The sequence below is a fragment of the Cnephaeus nilssonii genome (assembly GCF_951640355.1).
Source record: "Cnephaeus nilssonii genome assembly, chromosome: 2".
Lineage (NCBI taxonomy): Eukaryota > Metazoa > Chordata > Mammalia > Chiroptera > Vespertilionidae > Cnephaeus > Cnephaeus nilssonii.
In genome coordinates this window covers 64,496,131-64,512,069 of record NC_137073.1, presented here as the reverse complement: position 1 = coordinate 64,512,069, position 15,939 = coordinate 64,496,131, and the positions used below count along the sequence as shown (strand labels likewise).

Here is a 15,939-nt window from a genome sequence, read left to right as displayed (position 1 = left end):
CGCCCCCTCCCTCCCTCCCGCGCCGGGCTCGCTCCCTCGCTCGCGGGTACAGTAGGTGTGAGCTCGGGGGAAGACGGCCCTGGGGCTGCCGGGAGGCTGAACCTGACTTCTCTGCATTGGGAGCTCCTATTGGTAGGCAGGCCGGCTACCGTAAACCCTCGACGTGCCGCCTGGAGCCCCTTTGGAGAGAGAGCACTCTATTTAAAGATAACGGCAGAGGGGGGCCCGGGGGGACCAGGGTTGGATGGGGAGCCGTTTGCAAAGCCAAGTAAGGATACACTGCCGAGTGTCCAGCCCCAAAGCGTGCTTTACGGGCACCGCAGGGTTTTGACCGCCGTGCCTGGCTGGGAAGAGGGGAAAAAAGTGATGAGTGAGGAGAGATGGGGGCAGGGGAATAACCGGTTGGGCAAGCGGCTGGCTGCTGAGCACAATCTTAACGAATTTCAGAAGAAAACGTAGTAATAAAACCAGACAAGAAATAGTGTTCTCCGGCGAGAGCCTTCTTGGCTTGGATATTTTTGTTGGTTTGTTTGAAAAAAAAACAACAAAAAACCCAGTGCTTTGCAGCCAGGGTGGAAATGAACTCATTGGAGGCCAAAGGAATCTTAAAAGAGAATACTGTAAAGAGCAAGGAAGACAAGCAAGCATAATTTAATCTGTGGGTTTTGCTTTCTCCTCAGCTGCTTTCTTTTCCATCTCTTAATTAGATGGCAACGAGAAACAACCAGGTTGTTTGCATGATGACACTAAGGGGAAGAAAGGCTTGACCACTTCCTCGAAGGAAGAAAAAGTCCTTTTTTGAGACACCACCTACAGCTAAAATTTGCAGGGTATGACATGATTATAACTCCTGTGTCCAGAGGATTAAGAATAGAGTTCGGCCTAAAAAAGTACCACCTTTCAAAAGGCAGCATGACATAGTGTTTTACCTGGCGTAATGTTTACAACAAGATCGGAAAAATCTTTGTTAGGAATTAGTGAAGCACATACCTTAGTTTTTCAAAAGCATGATTTGGTTTATAAATAGGGCTTATTTCTGCAAAGCTCTAATTTTAATTTTCAGTCTTGGACTGTTCAAAATAATAATTCTAATATATCTTAAAAGCAGGTACATTTGTCTCTTTATTGTGAAAGTTTTGGTAACATGGTATTGCTTTCATAAAATCACAATGAGATTCGAAGTATAACAGCATACACTTATCTAGACTTTTGCAATCAACAGACCTGCTTATTAGAGAAATATAGAAAGAAAAAATATGAATCTGGATATATATATATGTACATACATATGTATATGTATATCCAGATATACTTTGAAGAGTTTTGGCTGTCCCAAGTCTAAAACATTTTAGATTCTTTTGTGTCATATATTTGGATAGGTTGAACCTATGAGTCACAATAAACTAAACTCATTGGGCTTTCTGTTTTTCTTTTTTGGAAGAAATGAAATTTTATTTAGTTGGATTTTAGTTGACAAGGCAATATCTTGGACTCAACGGCATTATATGAGGATATAAATATGCAAAATATTTGATAGTTAATGGGCAGGCCATTTATTTTTGATAGTTATGCATAAATCTATGAATTTGTGTATTTGAATGGAGAAAATAGTCCCTCTCTTTTTCCTCTCTTGGTTGACACCTGGTGGAAATTCTAGTTCAAGTACTTGGGATTTTTGTACTAGCTTTGGTAACAGATACTACTTGGGTTTTTTCGCCACCTAGTGGTAAAGTAGTGAGTTTGCTAAAATGTCAGCTTCTCAGCCTTATATATTAAACATTCAAATGACATTAGGCAAGGAATGAATTTAAAAGTGTAGTGCACAATAAGGTCTTCATTACTAAACTTGTTTTAAATTATTAAGTATTACTGAACAATGGCTGAATTCTTCAGAATTTTTAGTAAAATTTCTTCAGTTGAAATATAACTGATTTCTGAAAAAATAAGAGTCAGCTGTTTAAATAAACTAGAATTGCATTTAAACAAAAAGAATCCTAAGATATTTATTTGTAGTTTGGAAAATTATTTTATCACATTAAATGACTCATTCCTGTCACTGTCTTATCTCATTCTTTTTTTTTTGAAGCTTTTAGGATATAATAAAGCATTGTCTTTGTTATTTATTTTGTTTCTGTGTATTGTATTTTTACTGTCTTTCTAAACACTTTAGTAACTGAAAAGTTGCCAAGAAATTTTTATCCCCTATCATTTTCACTTAAGAGCCTACTCACCTTAATTATTGCCTTTCTTCTCTTAGGGTTTGATTATACGACTCAACTTTCTTAAGTGCCTAAACTTGGATTTACTTCATCTTGTTTTCCTCTTATTTATTCAAATTATGAAAACACAAACAAACAACAAACAACTCTGGTGCCTCTAAATCCTTGTTTGCATTTTTGTTTCTAAAAGGAAAACATGACTAAGTTTTGAATGTTTTCTCTTGTAACTTTTATAACCTCCTCTTTAAAGGTTCCTTGTACAATATCTATCCATTAGACAGCTTCAAATGCTGTACTGTAGCTGTTGGTTACCTTGAGCTTCTGGACTTGCTTCATTGGGCTCTTACTGTATTTTGTATTAAATTTAAGCTATTCAACTTTACCACCAGGGATCTTTCCTACTGCACCCCAGCCTACGTCTCATATGCTACCTCCTCCTACTCAACTGCTAGCTCTCTATGCTACCATCAAGTACATCTCTGTCCCCTTTGTTAGCTTGTCTCACTGTTGCCAACGTGCAGTTACATGCTGCTTTCCATGTCCAGAACAACATCCCACTGCTGTGTCATCTCCTTTCCCTTCTAACCCCTCCACCAGATTAGTTGGCACAACTTAATGAAATTCCAGCTGCACAGAATAGCTAGTCCCCCTCCCCTTTCTATAGATTTTTTTTCAGAGCTTAAATGGAAATCTCTTTTTATGGTATTTGATTCTTGGATTTTTAATTCAGTGTCTGTTCTACTGCCAAGTCTGTAGTTTTTTGCTTATTAGATCAAAATACCCAATTGTTATAGAAAAAAAAAAAAAGGAAGTCATCTCAACGGAAAGTTTTGGTTGTAAGAAAAACTATACCAGCAGTCCGAACCTGTATCTTAAAGAAAACCGTGAAATCCATGCTTAATTTTTATTTTAACTAACCTGACAGGCTTTAGTGTTACGAAGGTAAGGGAAGTTTATTTTGTTTATTTGTTTTTTAAGTCTTAATTCTGCATTTGAGTATTTTGTAACTCTGACAACCCTTTAACATCTTCAGAATGCAACAAATTGGACTTTGGTGTGGAGATTGGAGATAAGATTTGCTATAGTATTAGCAAAATGAGTAAGACTTGTTTTTATATTTGATAGTTAATTATATGATGTGTTTGCTGCATTCTTCATATTTAATAGACATTTAAATGTGTTGTGGATTTCATGAGAAAATTCAGAACCAAATTTGGTTTTTGTTCTTCCTCATTAAAAAAATAGTGTGATGTATGTCATGTGAATACCATTTAATCTATTTATTTATTTTTAAATATATTTTTTATTGATTTGAGAGAGAAACATCAATGATGAGACAGAATCATTGATTGGCTGCCTCTTGCACACCCTACACTGGGGACTAAGACCACAACTTGGGCATGTACCCTGACTGGGAATCAAACTAGGACCTCCTGGTTCATAGGTTGACACTCAACAACTGAGCCACACCTTGATTTAAAATGTCCTGGCCAGATGGCTCAGTTGGTTGGAGTGTCATCCCCTACACCAAAATGTTGTAGGTTTGATTCCTGGTCAGGGCACATGCCTAGGTTGCAGATTCCATCCCTGGTCAGGGTACTTACAGGAGGTAGCTGATCAATGTTTCTTTCTCAGATCGATGTTTCTGTTTCTCTCTTTCTCTCCTCCCCTTTCTCTCTCTCTAAGAATCGATAAAAACATATACTGGGGTGAGGATTTAAATAAATAAATAAATAAATAAATAGATTTAAAGTAAAATCATCTATAATTCTACTATCCACCCACAGATGTACCATTGTCAACTTTTTGGTACATTTCTATCCAGATGTATAAGTAAGAAAGAAGAGCATTGCCAGTTAAGCTACGACAGTGCTTTTTATCATGGAGAATTCTTTGACTACAGATTTATTTAGTGCCTCTCAGGGATAGTCTCTTGAATGGATTTGTAACATTTAGGGCCTGCTAACTTAGATGAGTTAGTAATAGGTGTATGGGACAGTTAGTCATCTAGGCTCAAGTGGCATTGGGCCTACAGGTAGGATCAGAAATTCTGAAATATTTTATAACTTTTGACCAGGCACAACTTTATGTAACAAGGGTAAAAGCATTCTAATTATAGTAACTAATATCTTCTTGATGGATATTAAGTTTTAGTGGCAAAATATAATTCAAAAGAACCAGTTCTCATTCTTTTAAATATCAAATTCATATTTGGCTAACAAACTTTATATTTGATAATCTTACTTGGAGAATGTTGTCCTTCCACTCATCTACATTTTCTCTGTTGATGAAGAGAAAATTATTATAAATGACTTAAAAAACCCCAAACTTGCTATTTACTGCTACTACCTTCTTAATACTGTTTAATGTAAGCAATTTTCAAGGGTCATACACTTAAGGTTAAGATTAGTTTTATTTACTGTTGTTAACTATTATCCTTATGTTATCATAACTTAAAAATTATAAGAGAGAATTATTACTTCTTGCCCATCTGAGATCAGCTCAGTTTTCATGCTACTGTCTTTCCTGTTGTTGGGGAAAAGCTGTAAGGAAGAGGGACAAATTTAAGTTTAAAAGTTTGCTGAGGACTCACTGCCTCCAGAATTTTAAGTGTTTCAAATGAACTTTTGTTTATGGGTCAGGAAACAGGTTAGGTGATAGCTAAACCTTAAAAATCACACTTTTTAATCTATGATCTAGTAAATTCACATGTAGATAGTCAGCAACTGGTTTTATAGTTGTTGTTTAGGATAAACATTTCTTTAGTTCATGTATAAACTACTTAAATCAATATATTTTAGTGGAATCATGAAGCAACTGAAAATTTCTGCCCCAAATTGATATAACATTTTTGTAGTTATGTATGAATTTCAAATTATTTTGTTGCAGAGAATGTGATAGAAAGAAATTTAATACTTTAATATTTTGGACTTTGAAACATATGAAGGCTTTTATGGGCATGGACGTACACATGCACAGAGCAAAATAGCCAAAGTAAGGAGCAGAAGTATATCAGGAATAATTTACAAATTAAATAATATGGTCTGTTTTTGGTCTTTAGAAAGTAGGAGTAATGCCTGGCCAGTGTGGCTCAGTGGTTGAGTGTCAACCCAAGAAGCAGGAGGCCATGGCACATGCCTGGGTTTTGGGCTTAATCTCCAGTAGGGGGTGTGCAGGAGGCAGCCGATCAATGATTCTCTCTCATCCATGTTTCTCTCTATATATATAATCAATAAAAAACATATTTTAAAAAAGTGGGAGTAATGTTTCAGTAAAACCAAAATATTTTGTTGTTTTTTAATCCTCACTCTTTAGGGTATGTTTTTCATTGATTCTATAGAGAGAAGGAGGGAGGGAGGGAGGGAGAGAGGGAGAGAGAGAGAGAGAGAGAGAGAGAGAGAGAGAGAGAAACAGCAATGTGAGAGCGAAACATTGATAGGTTGCCTCCCATAGGCAGCCCCTACCTTAGCAACCTGGGTATGTGCCCTGACCGGGAATTGAACCCAAGATCCTTCTGTGCATGTGATGATACTCTAACCAACTGAGCCACATTGGCCAGGGCACCAAAATAATTTTATAAGGTATGGGTTAAAAACAAAATTTGGAAGCTAGAGTAGATATCATCCTATCTAATAAAAGAGTAATATGCAAATTGACCATCACTCTAACACACAAGATGGCTGCCCCCATGTGGTCAAAGATGGCTGCCCCCATGTGGACACAAGATGGCCACCACAAGATGGCCAGCAGGGGAGGGCAGATGGGAGGGACCAGGCCTGCAAGGGAGGGCAGTTGAGGGTGATCAAGCCTGTAGGGGAGCGCAGTTAGGGGTGACCAGGCCAGCAGAGGAGGGAAGTTGGGGGTGACTGGGCCTGCAGGGGAGGGCAGTTTGGGGTGACCAGGTCTGCAGGGAGGGCAGTTAGGGGCAAACAACCTGGCAGGGAGCAGCAGTTAGGCATCGATCAGGCTGTCAGGGGTGTGGTTAGGGGGTGATCAGGCTGGCAGGCAGAAGCGGTTAGGGGCAATCAGGAAGACAAGCGGGTGAGCAGTTGGGAGCCAGCAGTCCTGGATTGTGAGAGAGATGTCCGACTGCCCGTTTAGGCCCGATCCTACTGGGATTGGGCCTAAACGGGCAGTCGGACATCCCTCGAGGGGTCCCAGATTGGAGAGGGTGCAGGCTGGGCTGAGGGACACACACCCCCGTGCATGAATTTTGTGCACCGGGCCTCTAGTTTTACATAATTCTGTTGTCAAATCATATCTTTTACATGTACTTCTAGAAATAAGAAACACTTCATTTCTACCAGTGGGCTACTTTAATAGGGAGAAGTCTTTTAACTTTAATTTTCCATTATTATTTTTGCAATTATTTGGATCTGTTTTGGTGAAATTTGATAGAAGCCTTTAGAAAGGTGAATGTATAAAAAGAAACTGAGCTGAGCCCTGCCCCCTTCCTTAGGTCTTTCTGCAAATGAAGAAGAGAAGAAGTCACTTGATAGACAAATGGCTAATGGGAGATTGTTGAAGGGGAAAGACTGATTGTAAAACAGTAATGATCCTAAAGAGGATATTGTGGGGAAGAACAAAAGGCCATACCATTTTTCTGTTTCTAGCACTAGCCTTTCTTATCTTCATAAACCTCAATGTTTTTGTGTTCTAATTACATTGTTCCTTTCTATCTCTTCAGTGATGTTCAGCCAAATGAAACGAAATGTTGGCCATTGGCTCATGGTGACCAGTCATTGGAGGACAAAGCTAGTTAAGTGAACTGCATAAAAATCACAAAATCAAAGGTAAGAAAGGCCCTCAAAGAGCAATGTGAGGGTGAAGGGCAAGAGATATATCCTCTGGGGGATGTGGGAACAGAGAAATATGAATGGAGAGTTATTGTGGACAGAGAGTCCCAAGACTCTTCAGTGGTTAGGCTCACATTCAAAGAGTGGACATGGTGCAGGCATGCCTAGTAATGATAGGAAGTCAAGAAGACTTTTGGGGGGTTTGGAAAGTCTGGCTGATTATGGAAGATGGGAGGAGGCTGTCAGGGTTGGTGGAATGAAGCAGGGTTTTTTTTTATGGGTGCATAGGACATGTATAAATTAGCTACGAAGTCCAGAAACCACGAGGTAGTACACTGGTGGGGTGTGTGAGTGTGAGTGAGAAAGAGGTCATCATTATAACACCTGGAATACTAGTATATTTTAATACAATTATCTCTATATATAAAAGCCTCAGCAATTGTTACGACCGGGCAACTGGAAGACCGGCCAGCAGCTATGACGTGCACTGACCACCAGATGGTCAGTGTGCTCCCACAGCCAACCTCTTGCAGCCGGCCAACTTCCCGCGGTCCCTCCCCTCGGCCGGCCAGCCCCTATTGTCTGGGAGGGACCCCACCCGTGCACCAATTTGTGCACTGGGCCTCTAGTTACTTTATAATCCTATGTATTTTGCTCATTATCTTATTGGCTTCTATTAACAGCCCAATGAGGTAATACTATTACATTATATCTATTTTATAAACAAGGAAACAGACTTAGAATGATAAAGTAATTTGACCAATCTCATGTAGCTACTAACAGGTGGTGCTAGCTGAACCTGTGATCTTAATCAGTAGGCCATACTGCCAGCAAGTCAGTAGGCTTATTTATTAATACCTCCTACAAGAAGGCTTCTGTAAACAACCTCCCCTGCCCTAGTTTGGATTGTGTGTTTCTCATCAGTGTTCACAGAACCCTTTAAAAATCCTATTCCTTAACAATCTTTTTTGTAATTTTTACATTTATTGTCTCTTTCATCATAATCCAAGCCTCTCAAGGGCACTCTTCATGTCTTACCTATTGCTCAAGTGCTAATCATTTTTATATCTCCAGCACTTAGCATAGTGCTCAACACATAATACACACTCACTAAATGTTTATCAATATGTGATAAATTGCTAATGGAATGTTATTTTAAAGCAATTTTTTATTGTAAGATTGTAGAATCTTTTGGGAATTTTTTCTAGATAACCATGTGAAACCACATGAGACTGATGAATTAAACATTAGACCTAAGTTCAGACCATAATTTTGTAAATGTATGCTGGTGGCCAAAAGGTAATCATCATGATATTTTATTGTCCAATCCCAGTCAAAGTAAGTAAGAATTACTGGCTTGTGCTAAAATAAAGTTTTGTGGTTAGAAAGTAATTTTCATATTAAAAATACATATGTCCATTTTCAGCATTTTTCTACTTATATTACATTTGCTATATTCTTTACAACGGATTAATCAAGAGCCTGCTTTTGATTGCTTAGGAAAAATGCAATTGTGTGCCATAGCAGAGAACAAAAAACCTGACTGTAAGAATTTGGGAGAGGTTAAATGAAACTTGAAATATTGTTTATCTGTTTTTTTAAATATAGTTTCATAGCTGACATGTAGTAAAGTATTCTGAACAGCTTCTTCAAGTAGGTAACAGAAAGGTTTATTTCAAAAGTCTTGATTATATAATGTTTTATTTGCTATACATATTGAGATTATGTATAGAGTAGAGACCTGGTACACGAATTTGTGCACGGGTGGGGTCCCTCGGCTTGGCCGGCTATCGGGGCTGATGGGGCCGTCTCACCCAGTCCTGATTGTGGCCGATTGGGCCAGCCGGCTGGGGGGAGGGACCATGGGAAGTTGGCCAGCTGTGGGAGGTTGGCTGTGGGAGCACACTCCTGCATTGAGTGTCTGCCCCTTGGTATTATAACACCTGAAATACTTGTGGTCAGTGTGTGTCATAGCTACCGGCTGGTTGTCCAGTAGTAACGGTCGCTTAGGCTTTCATATATATAAATGCTGTCTTTCTTAGAAATTAAAACCATGAAAAACATTTCTAAAGACAAACATTTATTCATTCATAGGTTTGATACATTCAATAATCAGGTATGTGAAACCCTGGTGACTAAAAATATATATTATTTTTAAATGATTTTTTTTACATATTTAAAAATATATTTTTATTTTAGAAACAAATAATTTGGTGAAAAATGATTTAATACGTGCTGTGGAAAAGCAAATTTTTTATGGATTTATGAATAGAAATGAGATGTTACATTCTGGGTACTTGCAAGATATCAGAAAGCATGAGCAATGGTGGATTAAGGTTGTTTGTATAAATTTAACTCTTGGAAAGATGACCTAATTTTCCCTTAATAACTAAAAGAAAAACTCTGCTCCTTCATTCATTGCTATCATTATATATCATGATGTTCAAATTGTTTGCAGTTTAGCTACTGGAAGCCCTTCCATGTGGCTTATGTGATTTCTTGACATGTTTCATCACTTTTTGACTTTCTTTCTGGCACAAGATATTAACCAGTTCATCTTAAAGTTTCCCTGCCCTAGCCCTGGAATCCCCATTTTAGCCAGAGTCTTTTTAGTAGAGAATAACATTTAGAATACAAGCTCTGGGTATTAGATGTGCTCTTTGCTTTTGGGAGTGTAGCACTTCAAGGATTTCTCAGTGAGAGAACTAGGTTAATGTATACATGCATCTGTATTCTATCTACCTACCTGTCTGTCTGTCTAATCATGAGTGTACATTGACAACATCAGTTCTAATCTAGCACCTCAGAGTTTATTCTGATTATCACCCTTTCCATATATGTAACCCTCTTTGACACTGAGAAACCTGGTTCCTATTGGCCTTATTATATTTACTTATCTGATCAGCATCCCCTGTGTGTAATCAGTCTTTCCTTTCCACTGCCCTCTCTTATGTAGGTGCATTCTTCCCCTGAGCGGGCTCTGCTGTCCACGTCCGACTGTCCCTACATGGACATACTCTCACCCTACTCAGGATTGGCCTCTCCACGCTGGACTGGCCGTTGTGAGATGCTGTCTTCACCTGGTATCAGGTAGGCTCTGACTCTCATGCTTCTTCCACCTTCTCTCCTACTCCCCTGCCTCCCTGCCCACCTTCTGCCACAAGCAGGGTAGGTATACAGTGATTTCAGTTCAGTTGTGAATGAGAAAAGGAAGATAGGTCAGAAGCTAAAAGAAGACTCATTCAGGAAAGACATTTTTTTTGATCAGGTACCAATCTTGAGGGTGAGGTTAAAGATATGAAAGAGACAGAAGTAATTGATAAAGCCACTTCTCTCAGAAGGTAGAAGAACGAACGAGTTAGGATCCAGAATGCAATCCTGAGGATTAGGTTTTTTGTTTTGTTTTGTGGGTTTTTTTTTTTTAATCCTTACTCAAGGATATTTTTTCCACTGATTTTTAGACTGAGTGGAAGGGAGGGAGAGAGACAGAGAGAGAGACATCGATGTGAGAGACACATTGATTGGTTGCCTCCCGCATGGGCCCGGACTGAGGCCAGGGATTGAGCCTGCAACCGAGGTATGTGCCCTTGACCAAGAATCGAACTCGGGACCCATCAGTCCACTGACCGACACTCCAACCACTGAGCAAAACTGGCTAGGGCCTGAGGATTAGTTTTTAGTACAAAGACCACATTCCACTTTAATAGAGAGTGGGAGGGAAGAATGGGTTCAATATAGGCTGGTTTGAAACTTTCTTGGCAGAAAGAGGAATGAATTTACATTCTATGGCTTTTACTTTCCGGTGCAGACATTGCTGAGAATGAGTGATTTAGTGGGAGATTTGAGGAAAGTTCTGAAATCACTGTAGAGAATGAGAAAGTGAAATGAGCAACAACAACAACAAAAAACAAAACAAAACAAAAAAAACACCAGAAAGATTTCTGGGTGATATGGAAGATCTGAGAACAGAAACTGAAAATCAGTTGAGACACCAACCTGAACAGTTACAGTATTTTCTCCTACAGCCCTCGGTGCTAGGAGTGGAGAAGGAAGTTTTTATCAGTTAAGTAGAAAGACATGGCAAAGTAAATTGAGGATATTGGCTAGAGAGAGATTGAAATGAAGGAATGGCTCAGGAGTGGAAGGCCCTGCTGAACACCAAGGTGAAGCTAGAGGCTGAGCTGCCACCTACCGCCACCTGCTGGAAGAAAGGGATGACTTTAATCTTGGTGATGCCCTGGACAGCAGCCACGCCGTACAATCCATCCAGAAGACCACCACCAGCAGGATTGTGGATGGCAAAGTGGTGTCTGAGGTCAAGGACAGCAAAGTTCTCAGGCGTTAGAGGCAACAGAAGTGGGGCATTCCTTGTGTGTGGGGGAAGGAGGCCAATGAAAAGTTCAGAGGTCATTGAACATTAAAAGAAAAAGAAATGGAATGAATGAATGTTGAAAGGTTGAGGTGAATAATTCTTTTTTTTTTAATACAAAGAAAATACTTTTATTTGTATAACGAAGACTAAGAAATAGTGACATAATAAAGTTAACAGAGTTTATGTCAGGACACAACTAGGTTTGAATGGCGTGTAACCCTTTCCTCCCACCTCTTCTAGCCTGCCTTAGAAAGCCAACATTTTAGTGTAAAGGGTTTTATTGAGTAGACTCTACTTGGTGTGTATTAACACAATAATGTTTTTATTTTTTCTGATTAAAATTCCCAATAGTGCTTTATAGAACATCCCAAGATAATTTATTGGGCACATTCCATAACTTTCTCATCACTTTCAGTTATTAAAAAAACAAAGCAAAACCAAACTAATTTCACTCCAGTGTAAAAATCCAATCTGAAATATGATTCAAACGTAATCCTCTCAATTCCCTCAACTAGCATCTAAGCCCTTGGTTGAGGAAAAATATGAGAGATGGCAGGGGTTGCTTATTGGAGATGAGGAAGTACCTCTCCCCACAGGACCGTACACGATTCTGTTGCTGCTCTGGGGGTCACAGAGGATATGGTGGGCTCCTCATAACTTCCTGCAATTTTTTTGGTCCACCACATAACTTCGGACACTCATGTCTTTCGTCTGCCTTTGGTCTACATCCCAATCCCCTTAAGAAGCAGCTGTCGGGTACCCCAGGCTTTCTCCTCTCTTCTCCATATTCCTTCATATCAAGTCAAACATGGAAGTCCTCCTCTGCATCCTCTGGTAGATTAGGAAACCAGGAATGGGTTAGCGGTTTTCTTCACCTCCTTCTTAAAATCCTATAGCGTGGTCTCTTTTTGTCCCACGTTCCTTGGCTTAGCCAGCAAGTGCTCCTCCTTTAAAATCTCAGAAAATAAACAGGCACAATCCTTGGTGTTCAGATTAGCTCCCAAATTCCCAGGGACACAAGTCAAATTCTGCCCTGACACCCTCATAGGGCTTGCTGCACTATGAAGGCAAGCTTTGGGCTGGTCTCTGGGTCCCTGACTCTGCAAGTATTCAGCTCGGTGGCAGACTGTGCATCTGTTCTCCTTGCCAGCACTCACATTGCGTATTCCACTGAGACTCTGCCTTCAGTTGGCATCTGGTGGGTTGAGAAGAAATATTTTTCTGCCCACCCAGGGCTGAGATGTTGGTTGGGAGTAGCAGAAGTGGTTCTCCTGCCTCCGAATAAGTCCTCAGGAAGGCTTTTGGCCCAAATGGTTGGCTAGGTTTTTAAAAGCATGGACATATCATGCCTTTTTTGTCATCATTTTTTAGTCATAATAGCCAATTCCAAGGCAGCAGGAAAAATCCCTATGAACAGTCTATTATTATAGCTTAAAACTAAACTAAATAATATCCTTCATTCTTATTTGATACTGTAGCCTACAATGAAAAGAAATAATCCACACACTTACTCACAGAATATGGCAAACCAGATCTCTTCAGTGTCTAAGATTTTAAGTTAGGGGAAGTTAAAGCAGCATTAGAAGTACTATTAATGAATAATATTTTAGTTGTTTTGTCTGGCTTCCTATTGGAATATGGTAGGTATAAAATGGCTATCAGAGTGAAGGAGAGGAGTTACTAGTATGCCTATTATTAAATCACTAGGAGCCCGGTGCACGAAATTTGTGCACGGGGGAGGGGTCCCTCAGCCTAGCCTGCACCCTCTCGCAATCTGGGACCCCTTGGGAGATGTCTGACTGCCATTGGGTGAGAACCAGACCTGCCTGGCCCCACCCCTGTCAAGTCCTGCCAGCGGGGGACACAACGTTATGTCCCCGCCCACCCGCGCATGCCTTGCTGCGCACGCAGCATTGCCTAACTGCACGTGCCTGCTGCACATGCAGCCTCCTGCTGATCGGTCGTTATGGGTGAGGGCATCACGACCGTTAGCATATTAGCTCTTTATTATATAGGATTGCTCAGCCAAGAACATAGCTCAGTAACAGTGTTTAACTTTTTATCAGAAAGGCTTTGAATGTAATAAGCAGGATTGGTATTGATTTTAAAAAAATAAACAGTTTCCTTTTAGACCTTTGAGATACATTAAAAAAATTTAGTAGATGTCAAAATGCACTTGTTAATCTTATGTCTCATAATCCCCTTAACAGAGATTTGAATAAAGATGTATTTTAGGTTCTTCATATTTAGCTTAAATCTGAAGATGATTTTAAGCATTCCCTATGGCTAACACATATAATGATGATTATTCCCAGAGTGATACTCTCTTTAAACTTTCTCAGCTGAATTCTTTCTGAGTGACATTTCTGCTAGCCATATCCTTGTTAAGAACTGAATAATGGACTAGGTTAATGAGAGACAGGTAATCTTACCTTGAATGAATCATCCTTCTATCAGAATAAATTAACCTTTTTAGCTCTTATTTTCTGGAATTCCCACCATTCTCGAGGCATTAGATAGCCTCATGAAATTTTAAACTAATTTGAATTTGGAAATGCCCATTACCAATAGAGTTATTAAGCTTAATAATCACAGACATTTTCTGAGATCATTGAAGATAAGCCTAATTTAGGCAACTCACAGGCTTGTTTCTTAGCTCTGGGATCTGGGGAGATTCAGTTATCATCTCTGAATCTCCATTTCCTCACAGAATGGAAATAACATATCCGTCTCAAATTGTGGAAATCAGATGAGAAAACACTTACAGTGGGTTCTGAAATTCTCCACTGCAGTATTTGGGATTATTAGTATTATTTTGAAACATGGTGAAGTGGAGGCTTCACCACTGTTGAGGTTAACTCTTCCCTAATATCACGGATTCCTTTTCCCTGGCTTCCCTGTATTCATGGCAGGGATAAAAATAATGACAAAAAGCTGCGTGAGATAGTATTCTGATCAACTGGGGACTCCCATAATTTTTTTTTATGCACATGTGGCCCAGGGAGCAGATGTGTCCATCAGTCTGTCAAAGACTGGAGCTCATCAGGCCCACCACGGTACAGATTCACAGTACCATGTGACAAACAGACTGAAAAACTAGAATGCACTGAATAAGTCTATTAACAATGCAAATATAAGTTCATCTGCTTTTGAAAGGCAAAACAGTGCAGTGCATTTCACCAGAGGTAATTTGGGAAATATTCAAACATTTGGCTTTAATTAGAAAGGCAGGAAAATGTATGAGAACTAGATTCCATTCGGACAGGGTTTGTTTATCCTTCTCATTTTGAATTTGAGCCAAAAGCCCTCAATTTTGACTAATTCTTTAATGTTTCTCCAAATTTGGGCAGAGCCTTTGGCCTATTTACACATGGATATAGCTTAGTTCAATGTTAGATAAGAGGGATGGTGGCCCGTGCATTTCAGGACCCGCCCGAATGAAGAGCAGGAGATGGCCACAGAGTGGACAATGCTCTATGTGGGGGAAGAGGGGCACCACTAGTGAGTGGGTAAATGAGAACTTCGTGAGATGGCGGAAATCCCACCTGGAGTTTCTCTTAGGCAAAGAATATAGGTATTTAGAAAAAAATTTCAATAAACTACTTAAGAATAGTCCTTCCTCCCCACCCTCCACCCCCATAAGGGAGAATTGCTTTTCATGTAAGGCTCTTGTTTTGGTGATTTCCCTAAAGAGTTGCTAGGTAGGTTTGGAGGTAGAATTTAGGATAGGGCCAGATTTTGAGGTATTTATGAGGAGAATGGAATGAAAGATTCTGGGGAATAGTAGGAGGAGTGAGGAGCCAGCTTGCTGGTCCCTTTAGAGAGGGAGGAAAGGGAAGGGGATGCTTGGTGAAGGAATGACTTTGAAAAAAACAAAAATGTCTAATGAGGCATTTTTAAAATTGGTTTTTGAGTCGATGATAAAGATACATATTTCAACAGAAGTATAAAATCATGGACTATTGAGTCTCCTTAATATCCTGGCTCCTCAGTTCTTATCCTTCCTCCCACCAAGTAACCACGGTTATTATTTTCTTATGTACCCTCTCAGATTTCCTCATGCACATATAAGCAATATGAGTACTGACTTTTACTTTACTCTTTTGTTTTGTTCACACCAAATTTAATGTATTACATACATTGTTCTGTACCTTAACTTTTTTCACTATAATATATACGTGTGTGTATGTGTATATGTATGTGTGTATACACACACACACACACACACACACACACATAGTAGTGCTATCTTTCCTATCACTACATAGAGAGCTAATTCTTTTTCATTGTACCACTGTTTTCCATTATATTGATGTACCATAATTAATGAAGGACATTGGGTTGTTTCTGATTGTTTGCATTTACAACAATATTGTAATGAGTAAACTTATATAGAGCTTGTTTTGCTTTAGTACATGCATACCCATAGAATAAATTCACAGTAGTGGTATTGTAGGACAAGATATGTGCAGTTGTAAGTTTGATAGACATTACTACATTTCCTCCCTAAGAAGTTGTACCCATTTATACTCCCAACAGAGAGGGAGAAGGG

General features: G+C 39.4%; 1 long non-coding RNA gene across 1 annotated transcript; it reads left to right on the top strand.

Annotated features, from left to right (window-relative positions):
* The first annotated feature begins 22 nt into the window (after positions 1–22).
* On the top strand, positions 23–10,089 carry LOC307093494. Its single transcript, XR_013812976.1, has 3 exons — positions 23–132; positions 6,907–7,012; positions 9,972–10,089. It is a non-coding gene; the product is annotated as an uncharacterized lncRNA (long non-coding RNA).
* Positions 10,090–15,939: the final 5,850 nt, after the last annotated feature.